Below are 21,044 nucleotides of genomic sequence, written 5' to 3'. Positions count from 1 at the left end.
CGCCCCTCCTCTCCTATTGGACGGCTGTTTTGTGACGTCGCTCTGATGCCGAACGCACCTCCCCCTTGAAGGAGGGATTGTTCGGCATCAAGAGTGATGTCGCAAAAAGGTATGTGTGTGTGACGCTGCCGTAATGATAATGTTCGCTACGACAGCGATCACCACATATCGCACCAACGACGGGGGCAGGTGCTATCGCTCGCGACATCGCTAGCGATGTCGCAGCATGTAAAGCACCCTTAAGGGCTAGGGGGCTGCAAAAAGAAGCAAAATGGGGGCACCAGGATAATTGCCCTGCAAACAAATGTGTATAGGAAAATAACAAATGGGTTCTGTCACTACAGCCATCATGGTTACAGAGGAAGTAAAATGAATAAAATAAAAATTTTAAGAGTGCCCCTACTGAGACTGATTTCACAGTTCCGCTAAATATCAACAATTCTCAAAGAGGCTCCTATTTACCCTGTTTTCCCAATTCACCCACACAGTCAATATTATTAGAGTTCACCCAAAGAGCAACAATTCTCAAAAAGGCCTTAACATAGCCTGTTTTCAGAGATAACCAACGCAGTCAAGATTGCTATAGTTCCCCCAATGAGCCACAATTCTCAAAAAAGGCCCTATGGAGCCTGTTTTCCCAATTCACTCACATAGTCACAATTGTTATAGTTCCGCCACTGAGCAACAATTCTCAAAAAGGCCCCTAAATAGCCAGTTTTCAGAGTTTGCCTATGAAGACAAGATTGTCACACATTTTAGGATATGTCTGGTCTAGAAACAAGTTAAGAACGGACATCTCTGTGAAGAAATGGATGTCATGAATGTGACTGTGTCTGATGCTGCAGCTCTTAACCAAGCTTCAGCACCAGGTACAGCTGCCAAAGACACTGTACCTGTGTATATACTGAGGGGGCTGCAATGTGAGTCCTGAGGGTTGGACTCTCGCTGATCAAATATTTGCCCATCCTGAGAAAAAATTTTTTTTTATAAAATGTCCATTAATTCTGCATCAACAGGCCATCTGAGCTCTGAAACATGGATCTAAAATGTCCGTGTGTTGGTAGCGGTCTACCATGGTCAAAGTTCAAAATTACAAGCTACAATTAGACATATTTGTTTTTCTCTTTAAATGAGTCACTATACTTAATTATCTCCATAAAGTAATTATTATGTTTAGCAGTTCTAGCCAAGTGCTTGACTGTGAGGACTATTTGATGCCATACTTTAGGAATTTTCTGCGTAATGACCACAATATTAGGCCATTTCTATTTCGCATATTTATGTTTTTGAACTGAGATTCAGTAACAAATGTTTCCTATTAGCGCCTTGTCCTTATTTCCCCAAATTACAGTAACACACTGAATATATTGCATTGTGTCTGTCTTTTGTAAGGAATGCTATATCATTTTCTTCCCAGGAAAGATACGGCAGCTTCAGAGGTTTGTGGCGGTTTCTTTTTTTCCCTCTTGTTATTGAGGAATGCATGCACATGTGTCTGTATCAGGATTGCGGGGTTTGAAGGGAATGTCTGTTGGCCAATACAATGTTCACCCATCAAGTTCCTAGAATGTACAGTCAACGGTCATCTTTACTCCTATGTTTGGTACACTGACATTGAAGTAGTCTATGGAGAGTGGGTATGAGCTCAGACCCCATGGCGGTCCCACAAGCCATATTTTTTACTTAAGTAAATGACCATATGTCTTCATCAATCAGTAGAACCAGTGGGAAATGGAGCTATTTGGAATCAGTATGAAGGTTGCGAAATTTTCATGCCTTGGGTCACACCATGAAAATATATTGTCAAAGGTTGATATTAATTATAAAAATCTGCCTCACAAGTGTGCCTTACTCATTGCTTAAATATTTTGCACATTTTTGCACTCATGTTTATTGAAAACACGTTCTTACATTCGGCCACAACAGTAAATAGACTGCAGAAAGTCGGACCCTCAATACGAAGCCGATGGATAACTCAACCCGGTAATTTTTTTTGCTTTAATCCAGTTCACTATCCCTGTGTGGTCTCGTATCTGGAAAGCACAACACCACCCACAGGCCAGTGACATTCCAGAGGTTTTTTTTTTCATGTTTGGAAAATGTGTCTGCAATGTAATTACATTTATAAAGAGAATATATCAACAATAATGAAATGTTTGACTTGTGAGGATATATTAATTTGGTTAGTAAGATAGAATTTGAAAATAAAAGTCAGAATATTTACTGCATAGAGCTGAACTATTAATCAGAAGGGACCTGATACTGATACACTTGACACAATGCATAAATGTTTCTGTGTCTTATTTTTATTTCCTAATTTTGGACTAGTTCTACGAGCTGGACAGGCATGATGTATCTTGTGACCCCCTTTATATAGTTGCATGCTTGGTTTCTATGAACATGCATGAAGCGGTGAATGAGATGCTGCTAGGTATCTCCGGTGACGACCTCTTACCCCTCTTGAGACTTTGAGAGGTCTCCAAAAATGTAGGATAGTGTCATGAGTGTGTCCTGCTCTGGGGAGACCTTTGAGGAATCTAAGACCAGAAGGTCACAACACCTTATTAGGCGCAGGTCTATAACTTGTATCTGAGTGAATCTAGGTTCTTGTACTGCTGTAGGGGTTAATGACTCTTTCCTTTCTGGCTGTCCTTGGTAGTCTTAATCTCAGGTGCAGCTCTTTTGTGATCACTTCCCTTTATTATAAAAAGTCACATGTCTTACCATCTGATGTCGGTTATAGAAACTTCATTCTGTGTTGATCATTTTGGAAGGAGCCTGTCTCTGGAAGAAGCTGAGGAGTTGTGACTATTGCAAGTGTGGTGTTAGCTGCATAGGTAGACCATGGAGTGATTTCCTTTTTGTCTATCTTCCATCTGTCTGTCTCCCTTACCTCGTGTTGTATTATTGCAGTGGTGAGACTAGCATGCTTGCCGGCCTTCTCACTAGCCAAGGTGAGTTCAGGGCAAGAGAATACCTAGGCCCGTGACGGCGACGACCGGGAAGGACTCATATAGGGACATTAAGAAGAGCAGAGTAGAGCCTCAGGTGAGTTGCAGGAGTGGTCTAGTCTCCCTATTGCCAGTGCCTCCCTTATATACAATTCCTATTGTTACCTTTGTGTTGCACTGTATGCTGAGCATCTTTACTCTCTGGCATGACAGATAGTCGTCAAGTCCCCCCAAACTATTATCACTTAAAGAATGTGTCCCATGCCAGTAGAATACATGGACATTTGATGGTCACATCGCAATGATCAATATGAATCCAACATTTTGGTGTTCGATTCTGCTTCCTAAGGCAAATTGGACTGTTTATTGTTTCTATGACCATTTGATGTGACAATATAGTTCTACCAATGAATGGAAAGTGACCTAGAACAAAAAGGCCTGGCACTACTCTCACAATGCCTACCATTGACTAGACCGTCTGCCTCTATACCAGTTTCATGCCAACTTTTAGTTTAGCCAAATCATAAGAAAAGTATCCCATGTGCTCCATATTAAAAAAAAATGTCCTAATATAGTCAACAAATAGCCATAAAATCCATCAAATACGTGGTTCATACAATTAATATTACAAAACAACCATTGGAAAATTGTCTTTTGAGGCAGTGCAACAAAGCTTGTGTGGTCAAAGTATTCAATGACCTATAACACATGGGACAAGAATTCAAGTGATATAACTTTACCATTATGGGGTCCAAGGAGACTTTTTTATTTCATATGCCAGTCAATTAAATATATTAGAGATGGGGATCCGATCCTTGGGGCCACCATTGCCATTGAGGATTAAGGGAGGGTTGTTACAGGAGATATATTCAGTAGTGATATACTGGAAACATAAGGCTAAGTTCACATTTCCGTTGTTTTGTATCAGTCACATGCGTCGCTTGATGCATGTGACTGATCCGCTGTTCAACGCTGTACAACGGATGACAAAGAACAGAATTCTTTGTCGGATTCCGTTGTGTGCGGGGGGCGGAGTTCGGGGGGGGGCGAGCGGGGCCGTGGCACTGAGGACGTCAGTGAGTGTGTGTGTGTGTGTGTGTATACACATGCTGAATGCGGGAGGGGGCGGAGCCGAGCGGGGGGCGGGGCCAGGCGCTGAGGATGTCAGTGGCAGTGCCGCGGTCTGCATGGCTGGGGACAGGTGAGTGTATGTGTGAGCGAGTGTGTGTGTGTGTGTGTGTGCATGTATGTATGTATGTATGTATGTGTGTGCACATGCAAAGTGCGGGAGCGGGCGGAACCGAGTGGGGGGCGGGGCCAGGCGCTGAGGATGTCAGTGGCAGTGCTTGTTTGCATAGCTGGGGACAGGTGTGTGTGTGTGTGTGTGTGTAGCAAAGCACCCGATGTTTACCTTGGTTACCCGATATTTACCTTGGTTACGGGCCTACTCCGCTTAGCGCTGGCTCCTTGCACCGTAACCAGGGTAAATATCGGGTAACCAACCAAAGCTGGTGACATGTGCAGGGAGCCAGAGAGCATGTGCAGCGAAATCCGACGGATCTCGCTGCTCAAAAAACGTTACATGCTGCGTTCCTCCCGCCCGGCGGTCAGTCGTTCCACGACTGATCAGTCGGGCGGAGGGTGCAACGCAGCATCATCAGTCACAATCCGCTGCTCATACAAGTCTATGGGAGCAACGGAATCCGCTAAACGGATTCCATTGTTTACAAGAGCAGCGGATTGTGACTGATACATTTTAGCGGAAATGTGAACTTAGCCTAAGTCAAAACAGGGGGAATGTGGGTCACTTAATATAGGGGACAAGAACAGCACAATAGGGAGAAAATATATTGGAAATATCATCCAAGGCAGAAACCTGTTGCCCATGTACCTAAAATGATTTTCAAAAGTTATTCCATCCATCCTTCACATACTGCACACCTGCCTTGAGAGCAAAAGAAAATTGAACCTGCCTAATCCTTCCTACCCTGCTCCCTGCTATCATCTGGATAAAGGAAAGCCTCTGGTACACATAAAACAATCGTCTACTCCTGACTGTTTCAACAGATTTTACTCTTTTCAGTTATGAAGGTCTCTTTAAAGGGTTATTATCGAAATACAAAGTTATCCCCTACATAGAAGCCCATAGATTATACAGGGGGATTGTAATCCCAGAGGGTTATTATCCAGTCCACAGTATGTACATTCCCATAATAGATGAGTCACAGTCAATGCCACATCTATCTTCAGGTGGAGAAATAAGATGCACCAAATATTGGACACCATAAGATCCCAACGCGCGTTTCGCTCAGGAGGTGTTTGCTTGCTTCATCTGGGTGTGAGGAGATGAGGATCCGTGGTAGAGAAAGTTGAGCACAACACTCAGCTATTTCCGGCACTTACACAGCCAATGAAAGGAGCAAAGGTCAAGTTTTCAAACTTCTGCTCCAATCAAGACGAAGTTCTTCAGAGATTACTGATGTGTATGGCTTGGTTGCTTATGGAGACATTGGCACAGTCAAGATCATGTACACACAATAAGCTTAAAAGGCACCTTCACCCATGCCCATGGCGGAACAGGTGGAAAAAAAGCCTGTGCAGGAGAGTTTCTGGAGCAATTATGGGGTGTAGCCAATGCGTAATGTGAACCTTGCATGAAAAGATATGGATAGAAATGATTTTCTATATGTGCTTGGTAGGCTAAGAGTATTTTCCTCCATACATGCCTCACGCACTTTTCAGCCAAGTAGACTCTTGTAGATAAACAGACACATTGGCAGACATTGGACATCAGCAGGATATTGCGCGGTGTCTGTGCTTTCTTAATGACCTCGTGCAAATTTTTTGGTATCTACTTAACAATAAGTGAGCGATGCTGGAGGCGCCTTAGTAGCAAAATTCCACAGATGATACACCAGGAAATAAACACAATAGAGAGGCTGTAGTAATATTCTTAATATATTTTTTTCCTGCCATGGAAGGAAAATATGATTTCTGTTCATGATAGATAGATAAGAATGTGTCCAGGTTCAGCACTGGGTCATATCTGTTAGAATCTAAGGCCAGTAAAAGTAAAGTAACGCCAAACTAAAAATGATAAAAACACAGATGTCAACTGGAGATAGGTAAATCCTAAAACTTAAAGGGTCTGACATCGGTCAGACATGAGGTAGGAATGAGAGTAGGGTTTTCCCGAGAGAGGAACCATCTCCTCTGGGAAATTAATATTGTTCAAAATTTGGGATGCTCGTACCACAGACAAGGCAGGGTAAAGAGAGGTCTACCTGGGAGGAAATAGCTGCGGATTTTAACCGGCAGATTTCGACGGACAAACTCCACAGCCTCTTAAAACGCCAGACAAGTAGATGCACATACTGCAGACTTTTCTAGGGGAACTTTTCTGAGGCCACATGCACATTGCTAAATTATAATTCCACCATTACATAATGTGTAATATGGTTCCGTGTAAATATTTAAGCCTATGCAAATGTGTGGATCCATACTTAACACCCTGTAGGATGAGATCACCAAATGTCTGCCTTACTCAACCGACCTTGTCAGGATGTGCAATAGTAAACACCATCTATGTTCTATAGCAGAGGTCCCCAACCTTTCTGAGAGCCACATTCAGCTTTGATAGAGGGTTGTGAGTCACATTTACTGTAGCTCCTGCCCCTCACACTGATGGCACTCAGAGTTCCCATTACCAGTAAGACAGCGAAAGCTGTGAGACAATAGTATCAATTTTGTTCTTAAAAACACCTTCTTGTCTTATAGCTAACGATGTCATAGGGTTCAGCTAACACTGATGGGCGGGGAAGTTTCACATTTCCATTCACGCTCCCACTGCTCTTAGCGGTGCATAATTCAGAGAAGTTATTTCTTTGTTTCAGGTACTATATAAACTGGTCACATGATGTAATAAAGCAGAATGTTTGAGTACACCACACAGCACGTGTGTGCTGCAATGATTTCCCAAGCGCTTGTAAAACAAATCTTGTTAAGTTGGAGTTCAAGAGGCATAGAAGGAGTGTGTTTCGCTCACAAAGCTATTCCACAGAAATCACCACACCGAAGCACTATACCAATATCCAGGCATTCCTACTTCCATTCAGATCTGCTCTTCTGTGTGTACTTACAAATGTCACCATATGGAGACCTGCTCTTCTTCATAGCTGTTTGCAAGACTTGGTGTAAATGCAACAGCCTGGCAGACAGCCGTGAGCCACACATCATTGGCCCGTGAGCCATGTGTGGCTCCCGAGCCACAGGTTGGGGACCCCTGATCTATACTATATAGAGTTGACAGTACTCACATAAGAAGTTGTTACGAATCGGCGCCGCCATAGCCGCAAGCAGCCTGTTGCGGTTCCTGTTGCACTCAGGCGCCGGCTGCCGTTTTTGGCCATGCCTCGGGTCGTCCAGTTGGCTGCTTGCTCCTCCACGTCTAAGTTTGGAGAGGTGGCTAGTGCACATGCGTGCGCCGATTTACCCCAGCCAGAGCCTAAGTCCAGTGTTTCGCCTAGTGAGCATGCTCAGCCTGATAGTGCCATTTCTGAGGCAAAGTTCTCGGTTCAGGTTACTGAGCATGCTCCTACACTTAGTGCGAAAAGCCTCTTTGCATAGGTACTTGGACTGCGTACTGTGTCTAAGTCCTGTGTTGTGCCTACTGAGCATGCTCAGGCTGATATTTAACCAAAGAAAAGAACTGCAAGGAGTAATCCAATAATTATCAGACAACCTACCGTATTTTTCACTTTATAAGATGCGCCGGATTATAAGACGCACCCCCAAATTTGGTGAAGGAATAGAGATTTTTTTTCAATAAATGGGGTCCGTCTTATAATGCCAGTGTCCGTCTAACAAATCATATAGAGTATATGTTCCTCATAGCCCCCATCCTAAAATTAGCCCCCTTAATCTGGATCTGGCCACCTTATATTGAATATAGCCCCCTTGTGCTGGCACACGTCCCCCAGTGATGCAACATGTCCCCTATTGCAGGCACACGTCCCCTATGGCTGGCACACATCCTCTATGGCTGGCACACGGCCCCTATGGCTGGCACACACTGCCCCCTGTGGCTGGCACACACTGACCCTTTTGGTTGGCACACACGGCCCCTGTGGCTGGCACACATGGCCCCCTGTGGCTCGCACACACGGCCCCCTGTGGCTGGCACACACTGCCCCCCTGTGGCTGGCACACACTGGCCCCATGTGAGGCACACGCTGCCCCCTGTGGCTGGCACACGCTGCCCCCTGTGGCTGGCACACGCTGCCCCCTGTGGCTGGCACACACGGCCCCCTGTGGCTGGCACACACGCCTCCATGCTGCTGCTTTTAGTAAAATAAACTCTTTCCTTACCTTCTCCAGCACTGTGCTCCCTTGTGTACCCCTCCTTGGGGTTGAGCTCCGGCCTCCTGTATTTCTTGGTTCTCCAGCACTGTGCTCCCTTGTGTACCTCTCCTTGGGGTTGAGCTCTGGCCTCCTGCATTTCTTGGTTCACGGTCCCGGTCATGTGATCGGCACAGCAGTGTGACATCTCTGCGTGCCTGATCACAGCGGCAGGAGGGAGACCGGGCAGACACGCTGGAGGAGGTGAGTAAAGAGTTTATTATTTTACTATGGGCAGCAACATGGGGGCCATAGCTAACACAGGGGGGCATGTGCGATCAAAGGTAAGCACAGGCAGATATAATATGCGCCGCTCCCCCGGCCCATCACCACGGTGCAGTTTCAGCACCATGGTGATGGACAGCGGCTGTGCATATTATATGAGCGGGTGCAGGAGATCAAACACTGCCGCCCGCAGCTTCACAAGCCTCTACCAGCCTCCACCAGCCCCCCCATCAGCCCCCAGCACCGCTCCAGAGCGGCCCCCACCTCCCCTGGACCCTGCAGCATATAATCCGTATATTCGGTTTATAAGACGCACCCCCTACTTTCCCCCAAAATTTGGGGGAACAAAAGTGCGTCTTATAAAGCGAAAAACACGGTATGTGGTTGAAAAAGTTTTTACATCTTTATTTCATCATATATTTATTACGAAAAGATTATATACAGTGCTGGTACCCACAGATTAAAAGAATCCCTGCCCCATAAAACCATACAGAACAAAACTGGTGTGATGTGGTAAAGCCATAATTAAAAATTCATTATATTTATGACCATATATAGACTTCTGGGTATACAAATTGCAATCCTACTAGCTAAACACAATTTGATATATAAAGTGCAAATTCAAGTGCAATTTCAAGCGGAGAAGCTCAACATATATGTAACCATCCAAAACATCCTTATTAACATACAACTGACATGTAGCACAAAACCACAGTGGGTAAAGAGTCAGGAAGTTAGGACAACCTCCATGGCATAAGGCAGCATACACAACATCACCAACCACGTCTGGTGTATTTTTTATATGAAGTATGCATAACTTCAAGGTGCTGGGCGTTGTGGTCCGCCAACTGGCATACCTCCCAACCGTCCCGGATACAGCGGGACTATCACGCTTTGCATTGTTTGTCCCGTTGCCACGGGCGGGACGGCCGTCTCCCGGGTTCCGCCCACCCGCTCTCTCCCCGCCTCCTTGCTTTTCCCTCCTACCATCCTAACACGTGACGTGGCATAACAGAGAGGAGCGCGCTGCCCAAAACTAGTCTCTGTCTGCTCTGTGCTGCTGCTAAGGTACGTAAACTGAATCTCCCCAGCGCTGATTCCCCTCCCTCCCCCCCCACCCCCGGCCGGAGCCTCTCTGTGCGTGCGGCCGGCCGCCTCTCTGTGCGTGCGGCCGGCCGCCTCTCTGTGCGTGCGGCCGGCCGCCTCTCTGTGCGTGCGGCCGGCCGCCTCTCTGTTCGGGCGGCCGGCCGCCTCTCTGTTTGGGCGGCCGCCCGCCTCTGTGTGCGTGCGGCCGTCCGCCTCTGTGTGCGTGCGGCCGGCCGCCTCTGTGTGCGTGCGGCCGGCCGCCTCTGTGTCCGTGCGGCCGGCTGCCTCTCTGTGCGTGCGGCCGGCCTCCTGTCTCTGCGGGCTGACGGCCGCCTGTCTCTGCGGGCGGACGGCCGCCTGTCTCTGCGGGTGGACGGCCGCCTGTCTCTGCGGGCGGACGGCCGCCTGTCTGCGGGCAGCCCGCCGCCTGTCTGTGCGTGCAGCCGGCCGCCTCTCTGTGCGTGCGGCCAGCCGCCTCTCTGTTCGGGCGGACGGCCGCCTCTCTGTTCGGGCGGACGGCCGCCTCTCTGTTCGGGCGGACGGCCGCCTCTCTGTGCGGGCGGCCCGCCGCCTCACTGTGCGGGCGGCCGCCTCTCTGTGCGTGCGGCCGGCCGCCTCTCTGTGTGGGCGCCCCCCGCCGCCTGTCTGTGCGGGCGCCCCCCGCCGCCTGTCTGTGCGGGCGTCCCCCGCCGCCTGTCTGTGCGGGCGCCCCCCGCCGCCTGTCTGTGCGGGAGCCCCCCGCCGCCTGTCTGTGCGGGCGCCCCCCGCCGCCTGTCTGTGCGGGCGCCCCCCGCCGCCTGTCTGTGCGGGAGCCCCCCGCCGCCTGTCTGTGCGGGCGCCCCCCGCCGCCTGTCTGTGCGGGCACCCCCCGCCGCCTGTCTGTGAAGGTGGCCGGCCGGCCGCCTGTCTGTGAAGGCGACCGGCCGCCTCTCTGTTCGGGCTGCCTCTTTGTGCGGTCAGCCCGCCCCTCTCTGTGCGGCGGCCCGCCGCCTGTCTGTGCGGGCGCCCCCCGCCGCCTGTCTGTGCGGTCGCCCCCCGCCGCCTGTCTGTGCGGGCGCCCCCCGCCGCCTGTCTGTGAAGGCGGCCGGCCGGCCGGCCGCCTGTCTGTGAAGGCGACCGGCCGCCTCTCTGTTTGGGCTGCCTCTTTGTGCGGTCGGTCCGCGCCTCTCTGTGCGGCGGCCCGCCGCCTGTCTGTGCGGGCGCCCCTCGCTGCCTGTCTGTGCGGGCGCCCCCCGCCGCCTGTCTGTGAAGGCGACCGGCCGCCTCTCTGTTCGGGCTGCCTCTTTGTGCGGTCGGCCCGCGCCTCTCTGTGCGGTGGCCCGCCGCCTGTCTGTGCGGGCGGCCCGCCGCCTGTCTGTGAAGGCGGGCGGCCGGCCGCCTGTCTGTGAAGGCGACCGGCCGCCTCACTGTGCGGGCAACCGGCCGCCTCACTGTGGCTGCCTGCGTCTCCGTGCTGGAGGCCCACCGGCTCCCTGCGTCTCCGTGCTGGAAGCCCGCCGGCTGCCTGCGTCTCCGTGCTTGGGACCTGCTGGCTGCCTGCCGGCTGCCTGCCTCTCCGTGCTGGAGGCCCGCCGGCTGCCTGCGTGTCCATGCTGGAGGCCCGCCGGCTGCCTGCGTGTCCATGCTGGAGGCCCGCCGGCTGCCTGCGTGTCCATGCTGGAGGCCCGCCGGCTGCCTGCGTGTCCATGCTGGAGGCCCGCCGGCTGCCTGCGTGTCCATGCTGGAGGCCCGCCGGCTGCCTGCGTGTCCATGCTGGAGGCCCGCCGGCTCCCTGCGTGTCCATGCTGGAGGCCCGCCGGCTGCCTGCGTGTCCATGCTGAATGGGTGTGGATGGGGAGTGGATATGGGCGTGACTGTGAAATGGGTGTGGTTAGGGGGCGTGGTCTAAAAATTTGCCACGGCGCGCTACGCGCACCGCAAACTTTGTCCCTCTTTTCCTTCTTTAGAAGTTGGGAGGTATGCAACTGGGTTTGTAACCTTGATACATCACTAGCTAAACGGAGCCTCTATCTTGCTTTACTTTGGCATTAGGTTATGCATACTTCATATAAAAAATACACCAGACGTGGTGGGTGATTTTGTGTATGCTGCCCTATGCCATGGAGGTTGTCCTAACTTCCTGACTCCTTACCCACTGTGGTTTTGTGCTACATGTCAGTTGTAAGTTAATAAGGATGTTTTGGATGGTTACATATATGTTGAGCTTCTCCGCTTGAAATTGCACTTGCATTTGTACTTTATATATCAAATTGTGTTTAGCTAGTAGGATTGCAATTTGTATACCCAGAAGTCTATATATGGTCAAAAATATAATGAATTTTTAATTATGGCTTTATCACATCGCACCAGTTTTGTTCTGTATGGTTTTATGGGGCAGGGATTCTTTTAACATGTGGGTACCAGCACTGTATATAATCTTTTTGTAATGAATATATGATGAAATAAAGATGTAAAAAACTTTTTCAACCACATAGGTTGTCTGATAATTATTGGATTACTCCTTGCAGTTCTTTTCTTTGGTTAAATAGCTTTGATAATGGTGAGATCTGCTTTGTTCTATGGTTAGCAAAACATGGATTTCTATTTCCTTTTTTGGTTTAATGCTCAGGCGGATAGTCTGATTTCTGAGACTGTTGTTCAGGCTACTGAGCATGCTCAGGCACTTAGTGCATTGGAGGCGAAGTCCGGGAAGGACTTCACTGGGCATGTCCGTGAGGTGGCAGGCCCTGATAGGCCAGAGGGCATCAGGTGTCCTGATGATGTGGCCACTCCGGACTGGCTCGCGGAGGCCCGTCCCTATGAGCTGGCACCCCACCATTGGTCGTTAGATGATGCCTGGTGAGGTGTTTGGGGCATGGCTGCCATGATGTCATCAGTGACGTGGCAATGCCGGATAGGCTGCTGGTGTTGTCACTGATGACGTGGCACTCCGCTATTGGTCCCTGGAGGTGCCATTGTGGTCCACCCTGGATTTGGGGCGGACCCAGGTTATAAAAGGGGCTAGAGACAACATGGAGGTGTGCAGTCTTCACTTATGGTCAGATAGAGCACACTTCCATGTTAGAGTCCATTGCGGCATAAGCGTTTGTTTGGAAGCAGTAGGTAGTGTTAGGTGTCCGATGCTTGTCATACCAAGACACCCATGGCTCAGCACATCAGGGTCAGGCACCGTGCTTCCTTGCTGCCGTTCCAGTTGCGCTATAGCAGTCCAGTGGCGTTAACTGGACTGCGGCTGCTGTGTCACCTGTCCGTTTTTGCCTCCTACACACACGGACAGCATACCTGCTGTGTCCCCTGTCCGAGAGTGCCCTCTACGCACACGGACAGCGTACTTGCTGCGCCACCGGTCCAGTTGTGCCCTCTACGCGCACGGACAGCGTATTCCAGAACCCTTGTGGAGTTAACAGGGTGTTCCTGGATTGGGGGTGTGAACCCTATTTCCCTCCTCGGCTTCCCAGTCAAATGCTACTGGTGTGACTACCTGGTTTGACGTGTCCTTTACACACGTGGCCAGTCCAGTGATGACCAGAAACGCTAATCGGAGGACCGCTCGGCCTGACGTGTCTTACACACGTGGCCCACAAGGCGCTGTCGCAGCGGTCTTCTCGGTCAACGCTAACTGGTTACCATCCAGCCTGACGTGTTCCCTACACATGTGGTCGGAGTAGCGCCCGCTACACCGAAACGTTAACTGGGTTGTCGTCCGGTTTGACGTGTCCCTACACACGTGACTGGTTCCCAGGTCTCCTGGGTTATCTCTTAGGCTAGAGTCACACTTGTGAGAGACTAGCGCGAGTTTCCCATCGCATCACCCGACATGGCCTTCCTCCCTCTGGACAGGAGCGTCTCTGCTGCATAGAAATACATGCAGCCGACCCGCTCCTGTCAGGAGAGCATATGGCCATGCCGGGTGATGCGATGCGAGTCTCTCGCAAGTGTGACTCCAGCCTAAGTCATCAGCTCTGTATTCTCTGCCTAACCTTTGGGTTGCCAGCAGCTCCTTTTCCATCTGGGAGCACGGTGGACCCCAACTGGCGATTGGGAATACACTACCTTATCCTAATCTGCCAGTCCCCCCGTAACAGAAGTGGTCACCAAACATCCTCCTGAGGGTGCTAGCCCCAACTGTCCTTTTTATTGTCTATATCCCTTATCAATGTTCTATATACTCCACTGATTGGGTTGGCATTGAATATATTGATCTATACTAGCTGGTGTAGAATTTTATGAATGCTATCATGCCTTCAAGCAGTAACAATCATGCCCTAATACTTTTGCTAACAGGCATTATTCCTTGGCCTCAGTTGGCATAAACTATAGGTTTTAGGGGTTTTTTTACTTTTATTTATGTAATATATCATTTGTTGCATCAATTTACCCATCATTTTAATGGTTTAACGAAAGCTAATTATGTACACTACAATCTGTGATCTTCATATTGTATTACTGATTCATACAGCGGCACGAAGAGCTATTTTTGCTATGGAATAGTAGATGTGCCATGTTATATCAGGAAGAATAACATACAGTGATCCTGGAGGCACCAAATGTTGGTGTCAGGATTCCTCTGTACAGAGCATCTTGTCTTCGGAGATGCTCTGCTGCACTTTCCTGTGTTACTAAGCTAGCAGTGTGTTTGACAACACAGGATTCCATGTTGGTGCTGATCTCTCAGCTGTTTCACTTTCCTGGTAATTGCTCATGTTTCTTTACTGAGCATGCTCACCCAGGACATCGCCTGTTGTATTTTCTGGTTATGCAGTGTGCTGTTGGCTTCTGTCTCTGTTAGTGTTCTGATCTTTGCTCTTTGACCTCGGACCGCTACCTGACTACTTCTCTGCTCCCTGAATCTAATACGTACTCTCCTGGAATTCTGTGACTTGACTGCGTTTCTGCTTACTCCCTGGGTCCTGATGTGTCCTCCTGTTTGCTGACTCCGGCTTGTCTGACTACTCTTTCGTCTATACTATCCATAAGTAGTGACTACCATCACAGTTGGCACATTGAGTACCTATAGGTCCGAATTACAGACCTGTGTGAAATTCAAGAAATTGGCTTTTCAACCTCCACGAGATTTCCAATTTAAACTTGAGTGAGCCGGCTGTTTCATAGAAGCTTCATTCTTCTGTTCTTATTTCAGAATATATTTATGACAGTCATACCAAAAATTATTACCCTACAAAAACTCTGAAAAGAGTTCTAGTAAAAAGCTTTTTGTGGTGGTTTTTGCTTGTAAACAGTGGTATGCATGAAACAGAATCCATTTTCCGTTGCCCTGTAAATGAGCATCTAAGAACCAAAGACAGTAAAACGAGCCCTACAGCACCTTCAACCCCAGGACCAGTGAGTTCTTCAGACAGTATAAACTGTTAGCATAAATGTCATGATTCCTCTGCACGGAGCATCTTGCACATAGGTGATGCTCTGGTGCACTACAGAGCCGGCAGTGACATTATTCCTCTGTGCAGAGTGTTGTGCACATTGGTGATGTACTGCTGTGCTTTCCTGAACTACAGAGTTGACAGTGACATGTTTCCTTTGTGCAGAGCGTGACACCCTGGCTAGCCAGGTAGTCACAAATAGGGCCCTGCGTTACACCGTTCCCTAACAAGGTGACAGCAGCCAAACATATAAAACCCTAGTCACCCCCTCAGTGCTTGATGGACACACCAGGGGGCGGAACCAGGCAGTTGGAAGACGCCCACCAAGGAGTCTCAGACAGCCTGGGGCGGGAAAGTTTAGTCTAGTCGTGGAGTTCAAATCTAGAGGTCAAGAGGAGAGGTGTGTGGGCTGGAGCTGTGTGCAGCTCCAGCAAAGGAAAGACTTAAACTGAACCGGTGCCAGGGTAGGTGCCCTGGTACTGCTGGCTAGGAGGCAGACGGAGGCCTCTGTCTGCAGGAGCCGGGAAGACGGCTCGGTGGAATCGAGGTGGACCGGGACAGGGTAGTGGCCCGCCGGTACAGACCCGGGGAACAGACTCAGAAACCGGAGCACAAAGGAGTGTACTCAGACCCTGAAGCTAGGTCCAGAAGCTACTGAGGGATAGCTAATTAACTGATTGCAGCCAGGACTAGAGGTCCTGTCCCACCCAAAGTCCCGACTGAAGGCAACAGCCCAACGAGGGGGATAGAAAGCCACCGCCACAGCACAGAGATCCCACGGGCCAACGTCTGCGGGCAAACGGCTCCTCAGGCAACCAAAAGCCGGGAGCAGACTTCTGAAGTTGCAAGCGCAGGTAGTCCACCATCACAAACAGGTGCGGGAGAAAGGCAGAGACCACCAACCGGGTGGGGGACCAGACTGCAGCCGGCTGTGGGCACCGACCACCATCACCTTGTTTTACCTTAGACTCGTGTGTTTACTAATCGTGAGTACATCAGTGCCTTCCAGCCGCCCATCTCCCTGCACTGCCAAACACCCCCCAACGGGTCCCGGGGCCACCATCCCTGCCCATGGAGGGGTTAACAACTTGCTGTGCAACATCTCCCCCGGGTGCCCCGTAACTACAGCGGTAGTGTCCATCTTCACCACATCCCGTGGGTGGCGTCACGAACTTAAACACTGCTCCGGCCGTACACATACGCCCCCAAACCGCAAACCCCCTTTTGATTGGAGTGACCGCAGGACCCCCGGGTCCGGAGACCCTCGAGCCACCCACTAAAGGTCCGGATCCGAGCGGCTCGGCTGCCGAGCACGGGGCGGTACACAGAGCATTTTGCATATTTGGAGATGCTCTGCTGTGTTTTCCTGAAAAAGTTGTTTGACAGCGCAGGATTCCATGCAGGTTCTGGGAGGTGCTGATTGCTCAGGTATACCACCTTCCTGGTAATTGCTCTGTTTCATTACTGAGCATGCTTCCCAGAACCTCGCCAGTAGTACTCTCTGGTTTTGCAGTTGTACTCTTGGCTTGTGTTTGTGCTTATGTTCTGATCTCTGTTTCTTGACCCTAGACTGTTATTTGACTTCTCTCTGGCCGCTCCCTGTTTTTGTTGTTACCTCCTGGCTTTGGGCCTTGGATCACTCCATGACCATGTCTCTGCTCCCTGAATCTATACGTACTCTCTTTGAATTCTGACCCTTGGCCTATGACTTGACAGCTCCTCTGTTTACTCCCTGTGGCCTGATGTGTCCTCATGTTGCTGGATTCTGGCTTGTACTTTTCCATCTATACTAACCGTAAGTAGTGACTAGCATCACAATAAAAGCTTAAAATCTTACAAACACAATTAAAAAAAGGCATGCTAACCTACCATTTTGGTTCCTTGGTTCCTTCATGTCCCTCACTAATGTCTGTTCTTTGGAGTCCAGTATTAATGTCATGACATTGACAGTGACATGACAGTGATCGGCTGCAGTGATCACATGAAGAATCCAGTAGAGAACGAGGAAGACTTTGAAGATGTACAGCAGGGGATCAGTAAGATGGCTATGTCTTCTTTTTCTTAGTCATGACACTATGGCTGAAGAACCAGTTGATATGCAATCTACCTTCACTTATAGAGATGTGACAACCAGTTTGGCAATCTAACCTTAAAAATTCACTACTTGATGTAGAGTGATTTCTTGGCATCTCTTACTGGTAACCAGGTAACTGTGTCCTCCAGCCATCACCCATGGCCTCCAGGACAAAGATGCTCTATTGTATTAAGTTTCTTCGGCCATGATACCATGGTGCTAGGTCTAGCTTGACAAATGTGAGATAATTTAAAGAGGTTTCCCACTATACAGCAGGTTATAACAGCTGATCTGCAGTACCTGACAACAGTCATTAAAAAGTGTGATGGAGCGGTGGTGTTCTGCTCAGGACGCTGTTTACATCTGGGGACTGCCGGAGGAGATGATTGGTGGGTGTTAAAGGTGTCAGATCCCCACCAATCTGATTATCTATGACCTATTCCAAGGGTATGTCATCAATATTAATGAAGTGGAATATCTCTTAAAGGAAATTGTCACCAGGTTTTTCCCTTATGAGCTACGACTTCCACCAGTAAGGTCTTATATATAGCATTCTAGAATACTGTATATAAGAGCCCAGGTCACTTTGTAGAACATAAAAAACACCTTTATTATACTCACATAGGGGGCAGTCTGGTCCGATGGGTGTCGCTGCTCTCGGTCCTGCGCCTCTTCCATCTTGTGAGATTTCCATCCTCCTTCTGAGCCCTTTGTGCATGACGCATCCTACATCATCCATACAGAGGCCTCGATTATGCTTCGGTGCATGCGCACTTTGATCTGCCCGGCTGAGGGCACATCAAAGTACTGAAGTGTGCATGCACAGGTGGTCTTTGACCTTTTCTCACGCCTGCGCATTACAGTACTTTGCTCTGCCCTCTGCAGGGCAGTTCAAAGTGCACCTGCGGAGGAGCACAATGGAGGCCCCTCTGTGAATGATACAGGATGCGTTAAAAACATGGGACTGTTACGGAGGATGGCAATCTCACAAGATGGAGGAGGCGCCAAACCAAGACCAGCAACACCCATCGGACCGGTCTGCCCACTAGGTGAGTATAATAAAGGTATTTTTTACATTCTACAGAGCGGCCTTGGCTCTTATATACAGTATTCTAGAATGATGTATAGAAGGTCTCATTGGTGGTGGCCACAGGTTATAAGGAAAAAACCTGGTGTCAGGTTCCCTTAAGGATAATATGAGTAAAGTTGAGTTATCTGACCTATATTTTTTGAGAATTGAATACTTAATATTATGTAAGTGGTTTGGACAGACTTCTGTCTCAGGATCATGAGCGGCTTCACTCCAGATGCTAAACATGTTTAACATCCCCAGCTGTACATCCCACCACCTACGCTGATGCCTGACCATTAAACCCACACTGTACTGGATTTCATGTCCTCATTCACTTCCTGGCTCTCAGAATTTATATCCTTTGTTGGCTTAATTAAACTGTTTATTTAAAACTTTATTTTTCTCATTGTCAATGATAATTTCCTCCCAATCCCCAAGTCATGAAATGAGTCATTCATTGTTCAGTGTTTAAGCAAATCCCATTATTTCTTCTCTAAGAGTCCTTCAGAAGATTACAATGATGTAGATTCTTCTCCGGAGACCTCCACCCACCACTATTCAGAGGTCTATATTATTTAGTAATGGTGAACATGTGAGATGATCTTCCCCGTCTTGGTCATATCTTTTCTTTTCATCTCTTGCGCCATCTGTAATTAGCTACACTGTAAGTCAATGTCCGGCCAATTAACGATGACCTGACACAAGGTCAAAAGTGGGCAGTTTTTGCTTTTAATTTATTTTTGTTGCTTCTGTAGCACCCACGGGGCAAGGGGTTAATTTAACTCGTCGCCGGGCTGGTGATGTTGGGTCTGGGGATGTCACAGGTGGCCCTGTCCGGCTTCATGGCCCCGAGGCATACAATAAAAGGGGGATTGGAATTGTAGTTTGTCACTTGACACCACCTGTGGTACGCGGCCAGGGATTAGCCGCCGCTGCGGGTGATGTTCTCCGAGGCTGGTGGTGTCGCGGCAAGGATGGTTCTGCTCTCCACAGGTGGAGCGAGCGCCAGGGAGGATGATGGAGGTGGTAGTGGTGATCGTTGGCGCCAAAGCGCGGGGTGACGGCGCCGGCAATAAGAGGCTGAGTCAGCTACTTTGGTTCCAGGTCTTTTTACTCACAGATCAAGTGCTGGCCTCAGGGTACCGGTCTCCACTATCATGGGCCCCAGCCGATCCCGGGTAAGTCAAAGGTCAGAACTGGTGCAGTAGTCTGTTGACCCTTCCTTCTTGCGCTTGTTAGTGTGGATCCCCGTGACCCAAAGTGCTTGGGGACCCCGGTTTAATGTTAAAGTTCTTGTCCCATATGCAGGCAGCGCGAGCCTTCTTGGTGCCTCACCACGATCACGACTCCGGGCTCTCTGTTGCTACTGTGCTCCAGGAACTTGTGGTGGCCAGAGAGACAAAAAATCCCCCTGTCCCGCAGATTCTGGTGGTGCAACCTGAAGTATGCACCACCTAGGGCTCTACATCCTGAACAGCACCGGTTCCAAGGGAGCAATGAAGCTCTCCCCTCAGCATCTGTGTTTCTCCTACGTCCCACAAGAGCTACCGGTAATCCAGCTCCTCCACTAGTCGTCTCCTGCTGCTTCCAGTCGGGCAGTCCTAACACGGTAAGCTCTGAAGCACTCTTCCCTGCGACCGTGTTATTCTGTGTCCCAGAAAATTCTGAGGTAAAAACTGTGTGTTCCCTCACTTCCCTCATGCTGCCCCCACCTTCCTGATGACTCACCCGTGGCTGGGAAAAACCCATTGTTATGGTGACCACCTTTAGCCCAGTTCCAATGGGGGAGCACCTGGCTGTGTGTGTGTTGTGTAAGTGAAAACCAGTGGTTAACCTCTTACTTATCTGGGATGAGTATTACACCTTAAATTATATGCAATATTCTGTGGCGACTGAAGCCTCAGGGACGCCACACCTCCCTAGGATTTATTTTTTGTTTCTTTAAAATCTGTAAAATGTTCTCAGAGACATGAGCCTTTTGTATTTGGTGGTACTTTTTATGGTATTTTTCAAGGGGGTGGCTTACAGGGCAATTATACAGAGGAGCCTGGAGACATGCCCCCAAAGAATCCAGTGAGTGACACCTCTTTGGTAAAGACCGTAAAAATAAATATAAAATGCCGATATCTCTGGAACCATATGGAGGATTTAAAAAAAGAAAAACAATGGAATACTCATTGGTGGAGCTGGACTAAAATAGGAGCAAAAACTGAGCACTTTTCAAAGGTGACAGGTCCTTATTAAAGAGATTTGGTGTATGAGTATGGATCACAGTCACACTAGAGACCCATTTCGCTGATGTTTCGGGTCATGTTTCTAGGTTCTTTAATAATTAAGACATTTACCTACAAAACATTGTTGTTACCTAAAGGTGGGACAGGGAAATCATTTTTTTTTCTCAAAGGTGAGCTAATTTGTATACTTATTATCCAGCGTTCATAGCCTGTAAGACTCTCTACTCTAGCTGGAGCGCCATAAAGAGAACCAATATACCTCAAGAGCTCAGATAACATCAAATTGAGTTTTCTCCTGAAGCTTTTTTCATGTCCCACCACAAATCTACATATATACCTGTTAGGTCCGTGTCATGCTAGGTACAAGGAAGTACCAAGCTAAGGCGAAAGGGAAGGGAAACCCTGTGTCTAGGGAAGGGGGAGATGATGACCCCTGACCAAACCTACTGCTGGTCCCTGGGGTCCCTCATCACCCTAGATAGGTTCTGCACCTATGCGCCGAGCCGGATACCTGACCCTAGATATCCCTAGTGCTGGGCTCTAAATAGGGAATGGATGGGATGAGCTTTTCATCAACCCCACTAAACACAAATAAATACAAAGTGGACACAAGGGGGAAAAGCA

General features: G+C 49.1%; 1 protein-coding gene across 1 annotated transcript in view; it reads right to left on the bottom strand.

The window, feature by feature from the left end:
- Positions 1-21,044, bottom strand: part of PDGFD (platelet derived growth factor D) — a 309,522-nt gene that overhangs the window by 198,847 nt on the left and 89,631 nt on the right. The gene's annotated exons all lie outside the window — the stretch shown is intronic.

Source organism: Anomaloglossus baeobatrachus, chromosome 2 (assembly GCF_048569485.1).
Source record: "Anomaloglossus baeobatrachus isolate aAnoBae1 chromosome 2, aAnoBae1.hap1, whole genome shotgun sequence".
In the NCBI taxonomy this organism is placed as follows: Eukaryota; Metazoa; Chordata; class Amphibia; order Anura; family Aromobatidae; genus Anomaloglossus; species Anomaloglossus baeobatrachus.
This window is presented reverse-complemented; position numbering and strand designations above follow the sequence as displayed.